The sequence below is a fragment of the Hyperolius riggenbachi genome, chromosome 2 (genome assembly GCF_040937935.1).
Source record: "Hyperolius riggenbachi isolate aHypRig1 chromosome 2, aHypRig1.pri, whole genome shotgun sequence".
In the NCBI taxonomy this organism is placed as follows: Eukaryota; Metazoa; Chordata; class Amphibia; order Anura; family Hyperoliidae; genus Hyperolius; species Hyperolius riggenbachi.
Genome location: NC_090647.1, coordinates 455,813,878 through 455,829,836, shown reverse-complemented (window position 1 = coordinate 455,829,836; position 15,959 = coordinate 455,813,878). Strand labels below are relative to the sequence as shown.

General features: G+C 44.4%; 1 protein-coding gene across 1 annotated transcript in view; it reads right to left on the bottom strand.

Moving 5' to 3' along the window:
- Positions 1–15,959, bottom strand: part of DPH1 (diphthamide biosynthesis 1) — a 426,157-nt gene that overhangs the window by 307,308 nt on the left and 102,890 nt on the right. The window lies entirely within an intron of this gene.

Genomic DNA, 15,959 nt, shown 5'->3' with positions numbered 1-15,959 from the left:
TCAGAAGCTTACAGGGTTTTCGGTGCAGCTACAAAAATTTGGAGCTTAATTTAAAAATACTCTTCTACTTGCCTTAATTATAAATGGGCGAGGTGTTACACAGAAAGGCTGGAATTTGTGAGTCCATTTTCTCCTAGCATCTAACATGGGAAGTAAATTCTCAACATCATCAACAAAACTCCACAAAGGATGAACCACCTGAGGCAGCTGAAAAAAATTGAGCTAAAAATTAAAATTGACAATAATATATTCGTACTTAGCCATCATCAAGTCACTCTTAACATCTTTAATGACCAAAAATAGAATAGTCTGCATCGTGTTGGGTTAGATCAAAAATATTCTTTACCGATACATAGCACACAACTGATAGAACTGCTAATGCATTTCAGACTGAAACTAGGTAAACCAAGTAATAGTTTTAGAGATTGCATTAAAGTCAGCATTAAACTAATAGAAAAAAAGAGTGGTAGAAAATCACTAAAAGGAAAGTTACACTTCACTGATTGCTGGATAAGTTATCAAATTGTCTTGTAATTAAGTAATTGGTCAGGAAATAAAGCAGAGGAAGCTCTCCTAGATAGAGGGGACGATTCTCTGCATTGCTTACTCTGCACAAATTTACAAATACAGCTCAACACAATCTGATATTTTTGTCCATAGCAACAGGAATCTTATCAATTAGCTTCTGAGTGAAGTGAAAATATGAGTATTAACCCTTCCAGTAACATGAAAGCCAGTCATTATTTCTCCTATTAGTTTTATAGTGTGTTTAAGGATGCAATGTGTTTTCTTCATTCCTAAAACAAATATATTTTCACCTTCCTTACAAAAATAAAAAAAAATAAAAATAAAAAAAACCTGTCACCTCGGATGTCCTTTAAGGATTTTTACTCTCTGGAGCAAGCCTGATCCCTAGAAATTAGCATCGCGACTCTACTGTTTCTGAATATTATAGTTGTGGAGTCTGCTGCCTTTATCACTAAAGTCAGCAGATCGTCAGTGCACAGGTGTGCAGAGAGAGAGGTGAAATCAATACTGTTCCAGCCTAACAGTCCGCCTGTTATAGGACATACAGGAAATGTCATAAACACGCTAGTTTAGGAGAGGCTAGAGGTTTAAGAGGATGGTTTGCAATAAACAAAAATTCAAAACAACCTAAGGTCCTTTTACCCAGCACTAAATGTCTGTGTGTGTGTTCTATAACAGCGTACGAAAAACAAATCTGTCATTTTTGATATGTATGACATTTTAGACTTCTCATCAAATCAAAGTTTTTGGTGAATATTTTTGTGTATGTAAACTGAAAGGCAAAACCTCAAATACGCGCAAGAGGCAAATGTGTATTATTTTTAATGCCTAGAGTAATGTTACATTCAGTCCTGTTCAATGCATTAAAAATGCATTATAGAAGAACATTTGATTTGTAATTGATTTTCATGTGGTAGCTCTAGAACTGCTGCAAATGCAATCCCTGCAACTTCAAAATAGAACATCCAGTCATAACATGGTCTGTGGCATTTAATGGACACCTGAACTGAGAAAAATATGGAGGCTGGCATTTATTACCCTTTAACCTCCCTGGCGGTTCATTTAAACGCGGTATGTTTTTCAAGAATTTTAGGCCTCCAATCCTTAAGTCATAACTCACCAAAATATGTCAGAATAAAGGTCTTTTACCAAATTTAGCCCAAATTTTTTACCTATGTTACTGGCAATTTTGTTCACAACTGATGATTTCTGAGCGCCGAACGGTCATTTCCGTAATATTGCGATCTGAGTACAGACACATGACCACTCAAACGACGCTTAGCTTGGCGCCACAATAATGACCGTCATGGTGGATTGGATCACTAAGATCCCCGGCGACTCCCGCGTAAAGTACCACAATCGCTTGAAGTCTCGTTCGTTCCTGACGTGTAATGTCGTGTGACATCGTGCATACCTGCCGGCAGGAAGAGGAGTTGCTGACAACCGTCATCAAGGGGACGTCGCACAACCCGTCGAGTGGGGAGTATGTAGAGTAAGGCAGATCAGCAGAAGCACTTAGCTCAGAAGTAGTTGGGAACCAAATGGCTGTATTATTAACATCCTGTGCTTTCAATTGAGCTTATCTGCCATCTCTGCTATGGTAGTCATGTGAAAAGGGGAGAGATCAAATTACAACGTGTGATTAGACACAAAGTGAGGGGGAATTAGACAGGCTAAACTCTCTATATTACAGGCTGCATTTCTCTATTTACCTTCTGTCCTGTGCAAAATCGGGCCCAGAGGGGGGATTAGACAGGCTAAACTCTCAACATACATACAGGGAGCATTCTCGTTTTCATTCTTTCCTGTGCCAGATCGTGTCCAGATGGGGGATTAGACAGAGTATGCTTTAGGAGCACTGATTTTATCTTACCGCTCCCAGCTTGTAATTCTTAAGGTAGCCATACACTGGTCGATTTGCCATCAGATTCGACCAACAGACAGATCCCTATCTGATCGAATCTGATCAGAGAGGGATCGTATGGCTACCTTTACTGCAAACAGATTGTGAACCGATTTCAGCCTGAAACCGTTCACAATCTGTGATGGTGGTGGTGGTGCTGCCGCCGCTTCCCCCCATCCCGCATACATTACCTGCTCCGCCGGCGCGACTCCCGGGTCTCCGCTCTTCTTCTCCGCTCTGGTCTGGTCTCCGGCATGCTTCCCTTCTTCCTGTCTGGGGGAAGTTTAAAGAGTAGAGCGCCCTCTACTGTTTAAACTTCCTGCCGGGACAGGAAGAAGGGAAGCATGCCGGAGACCAGACCAGAGCGGAGACGGAGAAGAAGAGCGGAGACCCGGGAGTCGCGCCGGCGGAGCAGGTAATGTATGCGGCTCTATTGCGTCGGTCATCAGGCACTCGAACGTTGCTAGCGATGCGCTCTTTACCCGCGGGAGATCGACGGTTATTTTCCGCACGGCACGATCGACGGGATCGGACGGAATGGATCGAAATTCGGCGTGTAGCGTGAACGATTGGCAGCAGATTCGATCCCAGTGATCGAATCTGCTGTCGAAACGGCGGCAAATCGGGCCAGTGTATGGCCAGCTTTAGCCTAAACTACACTCAGGATTACCATCAAGAGGGTTAAACAATGCAGATTGCCTGGCTGTCCTGCTGAGCCACTGTTTCTAATACTGTTAGCAATAGATCCTGAACAAACATGCAGATCAGGTGTTTCTGACTACATTCTGACTAGATTAGCTACATGCTTGTTACAGGTATGGGATTCAGACACTACAGCAGGCAAAGAGATCAGCAGGACGCCGGGCAACTGGTATAGTTTAAAAGGAAATAAATATGGCAGCCACCATATCCCTCTCAGTTCAGAAGTACCCTTAGGCTACTTTCCACCAAGACGTTGCGTTTTAGGGGACGTTATGGTCGCATAACGTGCCCCTAACGCAACGCATGGTGGTGTTGAAGTTGGACATCAGATTGAACTACGTTATGCAGCTCTCAAAGCAGACGCTCCAGGATAGTGATAGGAAGTCCGGATCTTTTTAAGGATTCGGATCATTTGAATCAGATTATTGAAAAGATCCGGATCTTTGAACCGAATCATTTGAATCATTTTACTAGGGAAGCCTGACTGGGGGTGAAATGACTAGCAGGACAGGACTTTCCCTGCACTGTACATTCTGTGTGTTCCTGTGTCTTCCAAACAGACATCCACTGTGAACCGAATCTTTCATTGTGATGATCCGGATGATTCGACTCACAAAAAAGATCCGGATCAAATGATTCATGGTTCATGATCTGGACAACACTACAGTCCCACCACGAGTCTCCACAGTGCAGTGAATATTAATTAGCCATGTGGCTGGCCGCGGAGGAGGAGGGGAGACCTCCTCCTCCAACATTACTGAGCATGTGCAAACAGTCTAACGTGGCTTAGCTCAGTATAACGTACAGCATGCAGCACTTTGTTTAAACGTGCTGCATTACTATGTAACCAACGTGTGCACTGTGAACAGCACATTGATTTTACAGTGCTGTGAGTTAGGCTGCGTTACTGGCTGCTGTAACGTGGGACTTTAACGTACCACTGTGAAACAAGCCTAAAGGTAATCCGATGTGAGAGACATATGGAGGCTGACTTTTTTTTTCCTTTTAAACAATGAACATTGGCTTGGATGTCCTGATGGCCTGCGGATCCACTGCCTCTGGTACTTTTACCCGAAGACCCTAAACTAGCATGCAGCAGATCAGTTGTTTCTGTCAAAAATCTGACCAGATTAGTTGCATGGTTGTTTCAGGTGTGTGATTCAGACACTACTGAACACGTTCATGCTCACCGCATATAGTGTGACCTGGCCTGCTCAGAGCCCTGACCTCTCCTCGTTAGAAACCTTCTGGGATGAATAAGAGTGAAGACTGTGAGCCAGGACTTCTTGGGCAACATCAGTGCCTGACCTCACAAAAGGGCTTCTACAAGAATGGTCAAATATTCCCGTAAATACAGTTCTAAACCTTCTTCCCAGAAGAGGTAAAGCTGTTCTAGCTGCAAAGGATGGGCCAAATCTACATGTGGACTGCAGCGCGGGTTGTATGCATGAGTCACTGGTGAGTTCGGTGGCAGAAGAGCCAAATAACGGCTCTCCCTGCAGCCGCAAAACTCCCCGGCGTTGTTAAATACTATTCCCCCTCCGAGCTGGGACAACAATTCAGGGTCTGACAATCACCAGAGCCCCGAATTACACTTGTGTGCCCCACGCAGCATTACACTGCTGCTATGGGGTGCCCAGTTTTGGTGCCCGGCTCGGAGCGCCGTGTGTCAAAACCACCTGCTTTGCGCAGCTTGACCAAGCATCCATAGTGATGCGGAACGGCCGTTGCTGGTGTTACACAGTGCCCACTGTCTACCTCCTCTCCCAACACAGTGCAAGATGCAGTTACCGATGTTTTGATTAAACTTGACACTACTGAACGGAAGGTACCCGCACTAAATTCTTATTCAAGATTCAAATCCACATTTAGGCTGGTTTCACAGTTGGACGTTACAGGCGCACGTTAGAGCAGCCTGTAACGCAGCCCACCGCACAGTAATGAAAAATCAATGGGGCTGTTCACAGTGCCCACGTTGCGTTACAGTGTAACGCTGCGTCACAAGACAACGTACTGCATGCAGTACTTTAGACGCGGCTGAGCCGCATTAGACTGCTTGCACATGCTCAGTAATGTTGTGGAGGAGCGGAGAGCGGCCAGGTACATGGCTAATTAATATGCACTGCACGTTGTGACGTGCAGTGTTTACTTCCTGGAGCGGCCGCTCTGTGCGGCGATTGGCCGGCGGGACCACGTGATGTCGCATGCGCACAAGAGTGCGCATCACTGACGCCAGAGTGAGCTGCACAACGCGGCTCACTCTGATGTCCAGATCCAGCACCACCAGGCGTTGCGTTAGGGGGACGTTATGCGACCTTAACGCCCCCTCTAACGCAACGTCCTGGTGTGAAATTAGCCTTAAAGCGGAATATAACCCTGCATTTTAACTTTGCTCTAAAACATTATTTACAGCATATTATATGCAACCAGCATTTTTTTTTTACTAGACTAGCATTGGAAGGGTTACACACAGAGCTTTAAAGTTCCGTGGAGAGAAAAGCTGCAGCAGCCGAAGTTTAGATAGATACATTTAAGTAAACACAATGTAACAAGTGAGGAATGTGACTCACTCTCTCTCTCTGTGTCCGGGAGCTCCTGCACAGTCAGAGTGTGTGTCACATTCCACACTTGTTACATTGTTACATTGTGTTTACTTAAATGTATCTATCTAAACTTCGGATGCAGCAGCATTTCTCTCCACTGAACTTTAAAGCTCGGTGTGTAACCCTTTCAATGCTGGTCTAGTAAAAAAAAATGTTGGTTGCATATAATATGCTGTAAATAATGTTTTAGAGCAAAGTTGAAATGCAGGGTTATATTCCGTTTTAAGCTTATAGATTCATAACTGAATGTCTTTAATGTCCACATGTGTATAACAGCGTGTCCTGATATCATTGGCAATACAGTGCATGTACAAGAGAAACAAACATCCTATATAGAACGTCTCATTCATAGCCAGCCTTTGATATGAGCGACCGGAGCGGTCGCTCAGGGCGCCGGCTTCCAAAGGGGCGCCTATAGCTGGTTGCCTATACTGAGGGCACCTACACCTGATTTCCTATACTGGGGGCACCTATAGCTAGCTACCTTTACTGAAGGCTCCAACACCTATACTGGAGGCACCTACGCCTGGCTACCTATGAGGGGATGGAGACCTTCCACTGACTTCCTATACTGGGACACCTATGCTTGGCAACCTATATTGAGGGCACCTACACATGAGATCCTATACTGTTGGCTCCTATACCTGGCTACCTACCCATACTGAGTCTGAGGGTGTTTGGGGGGGCGGTGGATAGCCGCACTGCGGCTATAACGTGTGGTGCAAATTGTCAGTGCTGTGCTATCATTCTAAATGGGGGGGGGGGGAGGTGGCTAACTGTCCCACTGATTGTTTTTATTAATATTCCTGAGAGGTTCTAGCCTTCATTTTTAAGTGTATTCAGGATAATGCACCCCTTCCATCCATTCGTGGTTATTAATAGTATTTTTCTATTATACATATGTGACGTGTCACAGAGATCTGAGCATTTGGCATGATGTATACAGTCTCAAAAGCAGAACGCTCTCCATACAGGACTCGACCCTCCAGGGATGTAATATCCAATTTTATATTTTATTTCATTTTGCGGATATAAAAAGTATACAATGATAGCACGACGTTTCGGGCAGTGGCCCTTTCTCAAGTGCTAGAAGCACTTGGGAAAGGGCCACTGCCCGAAACGTCGTGCTATCATTGTATATTTTTTATATCCGCAACAATGAAATAAAATATAAAATTGGATATTACATCCCTGGAGGGTCGAGTCCTGTATGGAGAGCGTTCTGCTTTTGAGACTGTATACATTGAGAGGTGTGATGGACCCCTCATCCTAGTAGGACTCCCCGAGGAATTTGTATCACATATCCTGAGGCTGGTGGACCATTGTTTTCCCATTTGGCATGATGTGTCACAACAGGAGAAAAGGGGAATTGCATATGGGCCTGTGTGTGTGTATACGTGTGTGCGTGTGTGCGTGTGTGTATATGCACGTGGGAAGAGGATGAAGGGGGCACAAAAATCAGTTTTCGCTCAGGGCGCTGTGAAACCTAAGGCCGCCCCTGGTCTCATTAGCATATCATTCCGATTTGTAATGTTATAGACGCATTAAAAACAAACAGGGAGATTTTACAAGATCTTTTGTCCTCTGCTTGGTTCCTATTGTAATCCAGAGTAGTTTCTGGTTCTGATGATAATTGCAGCTGGGTTAATTGCATGGTAATTACAGACTTCTGAAAGCCTGGCCTGTTTGCGGACTTCAAGGACTGAGATCACTCAGCCAGTTTCAGTGTGCTGACCTCATTTGCAATGTGTAGCAACACATCATACATATTAAAATCGTATACTTGACCAAGTTAAAAAAAAAAAAAAAGTCTAGGTCCAGTGCATTCCTTCCCCAGCCTCCAGCACCATGCTATTGTTTTGTGTACATGGATGCCAAGCCTCAGTGCCTAGCCTTGCTTAGCCGGCGAAACACAAGTCAGAGTCACGAGTCAGATCGTGGAGATGGTGAGGCTTTGCCCTGCAAAAACAAAGGCCTTGTCATCTTCCCTGGCAAATTATCCAAGAGTATTCAACTTTATGCAGCTGTAACGTATACATGTATCAGTGTCAACGCTTAAGTGATTTTCTGGCGGACTGAAGTCGTTATGGCAGTGTGTGAATGACTATGAACAATGCCAGCTAGACAACGGAACGGGGACGAGAGCTACAACAAACACATGGCATGCAAATCTCCCCCTTTGCATCTGCCAGCCGGGGAGATTCTTATCACGTTCCAAGACTCAGCTGGGTGAAAAAGGCCACGCGAGACAGTCAAACTAAGATTTCATATTAACACAGGGCTATAAATATTAATGGCAGATCCAGGCAGCCACTAACGAGGCCAGGAACACTGTGCTGTCTGTCTAACCCCCTCACCTAATGCAATTTAATCCAGTCCCAGAAGATTTACCAGGAGTGGAGAAGAGCAAGGAGGGGGAAATCTCCACTTCAGCTCTGCCACCTCTGCCGACAACAAAACCAAGAATTCCGATTGGAGTTTGGGAGGAGGTTAAATGACACTTTGCAAGCACTCTAGCCCTCCCATTTGTATAAATCCCACTAAACAGAACAGCACGCACCACAGGTCTGCACCTTGCACGCACACGCTGAATAAGTCTCTTTGTAATTATCTGCATTAATGCATTTGCACGGGAAATTTAATGAGGACAAAAAATGAAAAGGGGGTGATGTTCCTCATAGCAACCAGATATGATTTAAAGTGAATTTAAAGTGGAACTAAAGTCAGAACTTCCTCTTTGTTCTAAAAGGTTAGCCACATCATGATAACCATTATGGAAAAAAATACATTACAATTTATGGACATCCTAAAAACCATCAAGTCTTACCTGGTTTCTCTTCTGCAGAAGACAATGAAATGGTTAAGCCTCAAGTGCTGTAATACAAGTGACAACAACTGTCAAGCCAATACTACTGACCAATCCTGATCCCTGCAGCACTACAGCTGTAGGGGTGTACGAGGAAATAGCCCAATAAATAGAACAAAAATAAAGTACGCACTAAACATTCCCTTTAAATGATTTTTCAATGCAAATAAATATATTGTGTTTTGGTTAACTCTTACTTCCTGGCATCAGTGCTCCTCTCTGCAGTGTTGCACATGCAGTGCTGTAGAGCATTGTTCCCCAACCCTGTCCTTAAGGCCCACCAACAGTGCATGTTTTGTGGAAATTCACAGCGGTAGTTAATCAGCTCTGCTGAGACACTAATCAACTCACCTGTGTATGTTTGTGGTTTCCTGCAAAGCATGTACTGTTGGTGGGCCTTGAGGACAGGGTTGGGGAACTCTGTAGAGTGTCTAGAACACTTCCTGAAGAGCTGCTTGACTGGGTGGGTTGAATGGCTTTCCGGGAGGACAGCACTAGAATAATGGGCTGGACAGAGGAACAGAAAAGCTCTATGCTATCCAAAGCTTTTCCTCTTCTAAGGCAAGTATCAAGCCTGAAATAAAATTTTCTCACTTCAGGTTTACTTCAAAGGTAATATGAACCAAAACACCAACAAATGTAACAGATAAATTCTAGTAAAGTGTACAGGTTATATTAGTGTTGATGTGATTAATTCTTGCACATAGAGCATGGAGAAATAACTATTTCTCAGGAACTCATTTACCTATTAATGTGGGCAACATGGCCATGATTGACAGCGGCGCTTCACGCAGGCGCAGTAAGGACAGCCTCGGGCTTGGCTGCAGCACCGTGCGAGGAGCCCCGGACGGCGGCGGAGAGTGGAGCGGTTGGCGTGGGACAGTCGGCTTCAAGGGGCTGGAGAAATCCCCAGGTGAGTAAAGCTTTTTTTTTATTTTGCCTGATGACTCCTTTAAGCCCCCGTGCCTCGGAAGTCCTTTAAGCAAACTCTTCTATGTATTTTTATTTACAGTTGACTGTATTGTTTGCAATTTCTCTAACATTTTTAATGCACAATTCCCACTTAAATAAATGATATAAATAATTGTAGGCCATCTCCTGTTTTGAGAATACACATTATTAAATACAGCTCTGGAAGCCACCATAGAAATACTATTTTTTTTTAACCAAAAGGTGTTTTTGCTTAACCCTCCTGGCGGTTTGATTATTTCCGCCAGGAGGGAGCGCGGCAGTTTTTTTTTTTTTTTTTTAATCATGTAGCGAGCCTAGGGCTCGCTACATGATGATCCCCCCACCCGCTTCGATCGCCTTCGGCGATCTCCGATCAGGAAATCCTGTTCAAACAACGGGATTTCCTGGAGGGCTTCCCCCGTCGCCATGGCGACGGGGTGGGATGACGTCACCGACGTTGTGACGTCATTGGGAGTCCCGGGCCACCCCTCGGCGCTGCCTGGCACTGATTGGCCAGGCAGCGCACGGGGTCTGGGGGGGCGCACGGCGCAACGGATATCGGCGATCGAGCGTGGGGCGGCGGCGATCGGTGTGCTGACGCAGCTAGCAAAGTGCGTCCAGCAAAAACAAAATTAAGTAAATCAGCCCAGTAGGGCCTGAGAAAACCTCCTGCGCGGCTTACCCCGAACTACGTTCGGGGTTACCACCAGGAAGGTTAAGGCCCGGTTCACATTTGCGTTTTTTCACGAAACGGGCCATACGGATCCGGCCATCAAGATCAGGAAAAACTGTCCGTTTTTACAGCCAGTGTGCTGTAAAATGTCAGTTTTCTATTTGTTCCTATGTAGCTGCAAAACTTTCCGTTTCCGGTCCGCTGGGCACAACAGTCTGGGAAATTAGGTCCTTCTGCATTTTTTGTCCGTTGAATGGAATGGACTACGGATCCGTACAAGCGGATGGATGTGAACGGATCTATTTGTTTAACATTGAATCCGTTCACATACCGGTCCGTTTGTACAGTATACGTTCCGCTCCAATTCCGCTTACTGCTAATGTGAACCGGGCCTTACTGCTTATTTTCAGGGTGTAGGTTCTTCTTTAAAGTGTTGTCGGCTGTTCTCCAGAAAAAAAAAGAAAAAAAAAACACTGGATATACCATAAATACAGAGGGAAAGGGTCTCTAGAAATAGGGGAAGACTGCTAAGACTTGGAGGAGGTGCCCTGGGGATGTAAAAAGAATAAATATTACTTCAGAATGAGGAATAAGGGATACACATTGTTATTGAACACAGACGATTAGTTTTTTCACAGATCCAACTCCCGTCCTCAGTTCAATTTTATAGTGTCTGTGCTAACAATTCCTCAGACTAGGAGCGCCAAGTCTGAGAACTGCCTGCACAGATGCTATAATATTGACCTGAGGAAGCAGAAAGGATCCCCAAAACGTGTTGTCTTTGTGACCATTAAAAATGTATATCCCTTATTCTTCATTCTCAGGTAAGATTATTTATGCTTTTGAACAGTTGTTCACAATTCTTTCCCCGAGGTGCCTTCTCCCACCCACCCCTGGCTGGTACATAGATTGTGTCCCAAACGCTGGAAAATCGATGTGCCTGGTCAGGCTGTGATAGGTGCGACAGGGAACTGGGGTTTGTGACACGTAGTATAAATATACACACAGGACTAGAGTGGTAACTGAGCGTAGTAGCCCAAGTGGCCCCAGCTCTCGTTGGCTGCTAATGTGTTTTGTCCACCAATTGTTGTTATCCGTAGTTCTTTCAATTTAATTTTCAGGGGCAGAGTCTTGTTAACCCCGTAAATAATATGTGCAATAGTCTAATGGTCTGTTATCTTTAATGTTACAGTACAGCACTGCATAATTTATTCTCAGTTTAGAAATTTAGGATAAAAATGAAACCTAAGCAGGTAACGGTTCATTGTCAAATGCAGGAACAGCAGGACGCAGTTTTGAAATATGAGCCACTCAATTAAACAATAGAAGTCAGACGTTTTACCGCTGAGAGGCAACAACAGAAAAAAATTCCATGAGTGACGTTGCAGCTGCATTAGCAGCAGATTTAATGACTGCTAGAGAGTGGCTGAAGCATTCCAGGCCTGATCCCTTCCTACACTACGCTGATCAGAGACAGAGCAATTGAGCCGTGGCTTATTCAGGTCTTTGCTTCACCTGAAAATAGTGCAAAGAGATCAGACAGGTCATTTGGGCACAATGAGAACATGCGCCAGCAGGGAATAAACAACACACTTTGATTTCACTTCCTCCTAACACTATAAATAGAAAAATAAAACGGACATCATGTAACCTTATTATCTCCATAATAATTTGGTTAATAATGAATGCTGGCTGGAACACCTTAATCTCGCCACTCTGATCTGTCAAAGAAGCACAGCTCAGTAGGCAGCATGTGTTCGCAGAATACGGCTGGACTATTGCTTCTTATTGCTTTGGTTCAATAAGCCGATTGCCAGAGCCACCCTCAGGTGAGTGAACCTGTTTGTCGGGGTTACGACAAGGCCTAGGCATTAAAGGCCGGTAGATGACATTCCCATACTGTCTTCGGCGCAGATGGAGACACTTCCATTCAGATAAAAGACGCGGTAATCTGCAACCTTTGAAGTGAGACATGAAAGACGTTGCTGCTGATCCACAGGAAAGGATGCTCGCACGTCTCTTAAAGGCACACGCAGGGGTCGGCTAATCTGCTTTACTCCTGACCACCTTTCCTTCATCTGTATCAACAGATGGTGACGTCACGAGCTGCGCGTTTCTCCTGCTTGGCTCTTTGTGTCCCAGCAGACCACTAGCGTTCTGTCAGCTTGTTAGCAGGACTGGCTCCATGCTGGGTGCAGCAATAGCTATTGAAGGCTCTGACCTTTGAAAAGCCTGCAGTGGGGCCAGGCACAAAGATCGCAATCAGCCTTGGCGGCAGGAATCATCATCCGGGCTTGTTACCTCCGTTTTCCAGATCAGCGACTATCCACAGGGGTTACGCTAACATTTGCTTTCACAACTGGCGCGCCTTCTCGCCACCAATTGAAGACATTCCATATCCACTGCAGCCATCCACTGTGGCAGCATTCATGTCTCACCTGGAAGCTACTTGAGTCACAGAAATGTTTTTATATCAATTGCAGTCTTTCAAAAGCTCAGCTGCCAAAGAAAATTATGTAGAAAACTACTTTATTATTGCAGATGTAGACAGAGGGTCGGTATTGTAGCATTTTATGTAACCTACAGCGGCACATATGAATAAAAGAAACCAGTCTATTCACATCAGCAGGACCAGCCCGGATAAGCTACAGGCAGTTTGCAGAAATTTCAGAAAACAGAGGTGCCAACAGAATAAGATACTCTACAATCTATTGGAAAACGAGGTAGTGGTGGACTTGCGTCCGGATAGTCAGTTTTTCAAAACCGTTTTAATTAAGACATAAAACTCAAAACTGCAACGCGTTTCACAGGAATCTCCTGCTTCTTCAGGCAAAAAAAGTGGGAGAATCTGTGGCACAGTAGGATAAGGCTTGGCGCTGAGCGTCATACACCTGGAGGAAAGTCCACCGCTACCTCAATTTTTAACCAGACATTTTTTTCTATTTGAAAAAAAAAAGTATATATTTCTCGTGGGAATGTAAATGATTTTTATTGTATTTTTTTTTTTTTACAATATCTATGTATACATTATTTTATAACTTATTTAATTAGTGCTTGCACATTGTAAAATCTTTCCTCAACCTGATTTACATTTTGAAATTTATCACAGGTGGCAACATTTTAAGTCATGTCAGATGATCTCAGCAGAATGTTTGTGACAGAGTTCTATGCACGGAGGGAGATACTACTTGCTTGGCAGTTGGAATCAGATGTTGTTTCCCACAATGCAACAAGGTTTACAGACAGCAAACTGTCAGGGCCATGGCACTGACATCACACTCTGGGAGGGGTTTCACCACAATATCAGCCATACAGATGTCCCTGATGAGCCATTTGAGAAAAGGTAAAGATTTCTCATGGGAAAGGGGGTATCAGCAACTGATTGGGATGAAGTTCAATCCTTGGTTAAAGTTCCTCTTCAACCACTCCCTCCAAAAAAAAAACCTCACTTTTTCTGACAAGCAGACGCTCTAACTTAGGCCATTCCCCTTCAATATCTGGCCAAGTTGTTCTCCTAGCTAAATACATTCTAAAAACACACAGGCCCATATGTAATTCACCTTTTCACCTGAATTTTCTCCTAGGAGATAATTTTTCATCTTCGATTTAAAATAACTAGAAAAAGTACCAAAAAGTAAGTGAAAAAGTACTGCCAACATTATTTTGAGTAATTGTTTGCTTGCTGGGAGTTTAAAGGCATTTTATTTCCAAGATGTGAAAATATCACCTAAGAGAAAACTCAGATGAAAAAGTGAATTGCATATATGGGCCTCTGCCTCTAGGTATTCATATCTCTTTCTACCCCACCTCTTGTTTCCTCCCTATTCCGTTGGTTTGTAAGCTCGCAAAGGTGGGGCTCTCTCACCCTTTTGCATACCTCAAAAACTTTTTGAGATGAGAAAAAGGGACACTTAAGCCACGCCCCTGCCACGCCCTCACCACGCCTCTAGTCTCGCATACCATAAGATTTCATAAGAAACATATGTTGTTTTATAATTCAAACCACACTGGTCCTTTCTATCCTGTTTCATTTTCCTTCATAGTAACATTTTAAAATTAGTAATATATCAATTTAAAGGTTGGGAATAAAGTTTAGAGTCAATCAAACACATTTTTAGTATAGAAATATATATTTACATAGAAAGAGGGACAAATGAGGGTGAATGAGGGACAAATGAGGGTGAAAGAGGGACAGAGGGACAGGGCTCCCAAAGAGGGACTGTCCCTCTGAAAAAGGGACAGTTGGGAGCTATGCTTTTGTGTCTTGGAATTTGTCATACATTTTGTTCATCATGTTACATCTGTCACTGTAATAATTATGTCCACCAATTCAATATTACCGGTATGTACCGGTGTCTATATCTTGTGGATATCATTGTCTGTAAGATTATGTACCCCATATTTGCTTCTTAGTGATGGGGTACATGTTGGTGCTTAGTATATCAATAATAATAATAATAATAATAACAATAATAAACAGCATGTCTTGCTTTTTAACAGGAATGCATCCCGTTAAAAAAATTTAAAATACAAAACTTTTTTTTCCAAATCTTACAGAGAACTTTGGTGAGGTTTCTGCATTCAAATCACAAACTTCATTATGAAATCCCTCAGTAGTTATCTGTTTAGGAGAAAAATGGTTGTAAAATAATATTTGCAGGGCTCGTTAATTATGGCAACCGTTCTGCATTTTCTCTGGGCTGCCTTATAATTTGGCCCTCAAGGCGGCTGTGTGAGAGCTGCTGCAGAGCTCTCCTTCCATCCCCATAGAGGGAGGCCCTCCTACCATAACAGTCTACGCTGCTGCAGAGCTCTCCTTCCATCCCCATAGAGGGAGGCCCTCCTACCATAACAGTCTATGCTGCTGCAGAGCTCTCCTTCCATCCCCATACAGGGAGGCCCTCCTACCATAACAGTCTACGCTGCTGCAGAGCTCTCCTTCCATCCCCATACAGGGAGGCCCTCCTACCATAACAGTCTACGCTGCTGCAGAGCTCTCCTTCCATCCCCATAGAGGGAGGCCCTCCTACCATAACAGTCTATGCTGCTGCAGAGCTCTCCTTCCATCCCCATAGAGGGAGGCCCTCCTACCATAACAGTCTATGCTGCTGCAGAGCTCTCCTTCCATCCCCATAGAGGGAGGCCCTCCTACCATAACAGTCTATGCTGCTGCAGAGCTCTCCTTCCATCCCCATACAGGGAGGCCCTCCTACCATAACAGTCTACGCTGCTGCAGAGCTCTCCTTCCATCCCCATACAGGGAGGCCCTCCTACCATAACAGTCTATGCTGCTGCAGAGCTCTCCTTCCATCCCCATAGAGGGAGGCCCTCCTACCATAACAGTCTATGCTGCTGCAGAGCTCTCCTTCCATCCCCATACAGGGAGGCCCTCCTACCATAACAGTCTACGCTGCTGCAGAGCTCTCCTTCTATCCCCATACAGGGAGGCCCTCCTACCATAACAGTCTATGCTGCTGCAGAGCTCTCCTTCCATCCCCATACAGGGAGGCCCTCCTACCATAACAGTCTACACTGCTGCAGAACTCTGCCTGATAGGACTATCGCTTGGAAACGGAGATCAGATCAAGCTGCTAGTGTACCAAATAGCTTCCCCCTCTGAAACGACTGTATTTTTGTGTAATCTCTGTTATATGCAATTTTGTCTCGCATTCATTTTCTGTCCGTTGAAAGATCTGTGATGTGTTAAAGGGAATTGATAGGGGAAATTGTTCT